The sequence below is a fragment of the Mus pahari genome, chromosome 7 (genome assembly GCF_900095145.1).
Source record: "Mus pahari chromosome 7, PAHARI_EIJ_v1.1, whole genome shotgun sequence".
NCBI lineage: Eukaryota > Metazoa > Chordata > Mammalia > Rodentia > Muridae > Mus > Mus pahari.
Window position 1 is genome coordinate 24383014 of NC_034596.1, and position 5370 is coordinate 24388383.

A 5370-nucleotide genomic window follows, 5' to 3' on the forward strand; every position below is an offset into this window, starting at 1 on the left:
CATAGTCTCTGGTGAGAAGTCTGGTGTAATTCTGATAGGTCTGCATTTATATGTTACTTGAACTTTCTCCCTTACTACTTTTAATATTCTTTCTTTGTTTAGTGCATTTGGTGTTTTGATTATTATGTGATGGGAGGAATTTCTTTTCTGGTCCAATCTATTTGGAGTTCTGTAGGCTTCTTGTATGTTCATGGGCATCTCTTTCTTTGGGTTAGGGAAGTTTCCTTCTATAATTTTGTTGAAGATATTTACTGGCCCTTTAATTTGGGATTCTTTACTCTCTTCTATACCTATTATCCTTAGGTTTGGTCTTCTCATTGTGTCCTGGATTTCCTGGATGTTTTGGGTTAGGAGCTTTTTGCTTTTTGCATCTTCTTTGAATGTTGTGTCAATGTTTTTTTATGGTATCTTCTGAACCTGAGATTCTCTCTTCTGTTTCTTGTATTCTGTTGATGATGCTTGAATCTATGACTCATAATCTCTTTCCTATGTTTTCTAACTCCAGGGTTGTCTCCCTTTGTGATTTCTTTATTGTTTCTATTTCCATTTGCAGATCTTAGCCAGTTTTGTTCATTTCCTTAGCCTGTTTGATTGTGTTTTCCTGTACTTCTTTAAGGGATTTTGTGTTTCTTCTTTAAGGGCTTCTAGCTGTTTACCTCTTTTCTCCTGTACTTCTTTAAGGGAATTCTTTATGTCCTTCTTAAAGTCCTCTATCACCATCAAGAGAAGTGATTTTAGATCCAAATCTCGCTTTTCTGGTGTGATGGTGTATCCAGGACTTGCTATGGTGGGAGAATTGGGTTCTGATGATGCCAAGTAACTTTGGTTTCTGTTGTTGGTGTTCTTATGGTTGCCTTCTGCCATCTGACTATCTCTAGTGCTATCTGCCTTCGCTATATCTGACTGGAGCCTGTCCTTCCTGTGATCCTGGTTGTGTCATAACTCATGAGAGTTCAGCTTTCTCTGTTATTCTGTGATTCTGGGATCCTGTGATCTGGAGATCCAGGGTGTGTTAGAGCTCCTGGGAGCTGATCTGGTGGGAACACTTCCTCAGTTGAGGTTCCTTTTTCCAAAGCAACTCTGACTTGTGCCATATTGATATAAAAATTAACCAACCCAGGGCTGTGTTCTTAAAGAGGCATGTGGAACTCTGTTTATGCCTTCTTACTCCTTTGGTCAGATGATGCACAATTGGATCCATAACACCATTCTGCTCTGATGCACTGCCTCAGCGTAAGCCTGAATTGTGGGCTCATTGGTTATGTATGTTGACAATCCCAGATACTTATGGAAAGATGATCAACACGCACTCTCTTACACACAGGTGTTAACACACATTTTAAAGAAGATCTGTATCCTACCCAATAAGTACCTCTACGGTAGTCCCAGAGACATGTGAGAGTCATTAACTTCATTCTCAGGAAGACGCTTCTTTTCTATCTAAAATCTTAACTATGCCATTGCCTATTTTCTTCAATGCTTGTCAGTTTGTATAGCATTTTAATGCACCCTTAGTCTTCTATATCAGAAAATTCATTCCATAATCAGCTGTACAATGATTACCTTAAGTGAACAACTTTAATTTCAAATAACTTTACCACTGCGAAGTCTGTATAGAGGTGTAAAAGCTTTATTTCTGATGCTACAATAAAATATCCTGACAGAAAGAAACCTAGGGAAATAGTTATTGGCTTACAGCCCTAGGTTATAGTACATTGTTGCAAAAAGTGGGAACTTAGAGCATCATACTGACAGTTGAGAGCAGAGAAAGAGCAAAGGCAGAGACCCAGGGTTACTCACTTGCTCTCAGCTTTCTCCTCTATAACATTCCTTAGGTTCCAGTCTAGGGAAGGCCATCACCCACAATAGGCTATGTCTTCAGACATCAATTAACAATCAAGACAGCCCCGCTCCCAGATATGCCCACAGGCTAACATGAACTAAATAATTCTTAGTAATATAATATTCCCTTCTAACAAATATGTCTAGGTTGTCAGGCTGACCGTAGAAACTGAGCAATGAAAACAAAAAGAAAGGCACTGTGTGAATAAGACAAGGGGAGGAAGGACTGTGGAGCTAAACTCAAGCATGTCCACTCAATTCGACTCTTCAGTCTTGGTGTAGTCAGTCTCATGTGTCCTCAAATTCCATGTTAACTCCAGAGGAGATAGAAAAATGATTTTTTTCCACTCTGATAAAATATCTAACACAGGGCTCTAACACTCCCAGGATCATAGAATCAGAGACCTTGGGAACAAAACTCCACAGCCAGTCCCACAACCTGCAGAGGAAGCTCCACTCCCAGGCGCTCTAACACTCCCAGGACCACAGGATCACAGGTTCCCAGGATCCCAGGAGCCTGGTCATACCAAGATCTCAAGGTCCCGTTTTCTTGATTAATTTTCGATATGGGAGGGCCCAGCTCACTGTGGGCAATGCCACCCCTGAGATGGTGGTCCTGGGTTCTATAAGAAAGCAGGCTGTGCAAGCCAGGAGGAACAAGCCAGTAAACAGTCCTCCTCTATGGCCTCTGCATCAGTTCCTGCCTCCAGGTTCCCGCCTGTTTCAGTTCCTTTCCTGACATCTCCAGATGTGAACTACAAGCTGTAAGATGAGTAAGTAAAGCTACCCACTTTCCCCGACCTTATTTAGGAAAGATAAACATGGTACTTTCTACCCATTGGCATCCTTGTTTTAATTAGTTAGCCTCTTACATGTGGGTTTCTTTCTGGACATTCTAGTCTGTTCTGTGTGTTTGTGTGTACAGCAGCACCACAATGTTTGGATTGCTATAGATGTGCAACACGATCTGAAATCAGGACTGTGACCCTTACCTTTGTTTTGTTTGTTTGTTTGTTTGTTTTTGTTTCCTTTTTGTCGAGGATGCTTCAGCTATTTGAGGTCTTTTATCAGTTTGTGTGAATTTCAGAACACTTTCCCATTTCTGTGAAAACTGTCACTGAAATATATTTATTCATTTATTTAGTGTATATTCATGTGTGTGTGTGTGTGTGAGTGTATACATGTTTGAGAATATATGTGTGTGGGTCCAAATACAGAGATCAAGGTCATTTTTCTTTCCCACTCACTTTCCACCTTCTCTTTTGAGTCAGGGTCTCTCACTAAACCGAGAGACTGTCTAGGGTAGTAGTGTTTCTCAACCTGTGTTTCACAACCCCTTTGGGGTCAAGCTACCCTTTCACAGGGGGTCATCTATGATTATTAGAAAACACACATATTTATATTATGATTCATAACACTAGCAAAATGACAATTACGAAATAGCAAAGAAAATAACTTTATAGTTGGTATTGCCATTTCATCAAGGCTCCATCCTACAGTTACCTGGCAATAGCAAGGTGTGCCTTGACTCACTATAAAAGGAGATCTTTGCCCCTTCCTTGCTCTCTTGCTCCTGCTCCCTTATCCTCTTCTCCCTCTCTCCACATTCCCTCCCCCTCTCCACACACTCATGGCCAGACTCAACTCCTCTACTCTCTGTCTCTGTCTCTCCCCTCCTCCCCTCTCCCCTCCCATTTTTCTTGGTCTCTAATACCCCCTCAACTCCCTTCCCTGCGCCCTAAGTAAACTTTATTCTATTTTTTTTTTTTTTAGATATTTTCTTTATTTACATTTCAAATGTTATCCCCTTTCCTAGTTTCCCCTCTGAAAAATCCCCTATCCCCTCCCCCCTCCTCCTGCTCCCCAACTCACCCACTCCTATTCCTGGCCCAGGCATTCCCCTATACTGGGGAATAGAGTCTTCAAAAGACCAGGGGCCTCTCCTTTTGTTGATGGCCTACTAGGTCATCCTCTGCTACATATGCAGCTAGAGCCACAAGTTCCACCATATGTTTTCTTTGATTGGTGGTATAGTTCCGAGGAGCTCTGGGGGTACTGGTTAGTTCATATTGATGTTCCTCCTATGGAGCTTCAGACCCCTTCAGCTCCCTGGGTACTTTCTCTAGCTCCTTCATTACTGTCATGTGACTGCAACCTCAGGGAGAAGGGATGCTTCAGCATGGGATTGAAGAGGCATCCCCTTGCCCTATGCCACACTGCACCTCCACCAAACATATCCCTTCCTTTTTTCTTTCTTTTTATAAAACACAACAGTTTGGGGTCACCACAACCCAAGGAACTGTATTAAAGGGTCACAGCATAAGGAAGGCTGAGAACACTGCTCTAGATCATCTAGCTAACAAGTCCCAAGGTTCCCTGTCTTTATCGCCCAAGAGCTGTTATCATAGGCAAACGCTGCTGTGCCCAGAATTTTCAGTGTGTTCACATCAGGTCTTTATGCTTGCATAGCATGCACTTTCCCGACAGAGTCATCTCCTCAGTCCTTTATTTTTTTTAAAAAAACAAAACAAAACATTATTTTTGGTTTTATGTTTTGTTATGTAGTGTAGACTGGATTTGAACTTGCTGGATAGCCTAGGCTGGGCTTTCAAGCTTGCTTTCTTCATCTGGGGCTTTTCACGTTTTAGGGCATACGGAAATGCTATTGTTGGGATTTTGATAAGTGTTGAGTCTGTAGATCACTGTAGATAATGTGCATGCTGTCAGATCTGTGAACACAGGCCACCTTTCCTCTTTGTTATCTTTTGGTTCTTTGCCCAGTGTTAAAGTTTCCAACACACACATACACATACAAACTTTTTGGCTACATTTATTCCTACATATTTTGTTTCTTTCACATGATTAATAAGTAGATTATTATTTCTTACATAATTTCACATAGTTAATAAGTAGATTGCTTTTTTAATTTCTTGTCTGATAATTTTATGTCATTATGTAGAGAAACACATTTGACTTTTGTGTTTTGATTTTTTTTTTAAACCTCTGTAATTATTAGTTTATTAGNATCATCCAGGACTCATGTTCAGTATTCCTCCTCAAATTACATTAACAACACAAATGTAAAGAACCCAAGTCAAAATTATATAATAGCACTCCATCACAAAAGCACGTGAAATTACAAGAACACTATTTTAAAACACTGGCACTTTAAGAGAACGATAATCTCAAAAAAAAAAAAAAAAAAAAAACAACCCACAAAATTGCCAAATTGTTCCCTAAACTAAGCAGATTAAACATGATTAATGAATGAGTTTGGGTTTTATAAAGAAAAAGCAAACGGATTGGACAACTGGTACTAATATGCAAAGTTTATCCTCTTTCCTTGTATCTGATTTATAAAGGAACAAACCACAATATAGGAAAATATACCCTTCATTTTAAATGTGGCATAATTTTAAAAGCTGGCTCAAGTAATTAAAAATACCTTTAAACAGTCACGTTTCCTGAGCAATCTGCATTTAGATAGAAGGGCGAAGGCATTACAGCCAGCGTTCTTGTGATAGCCTT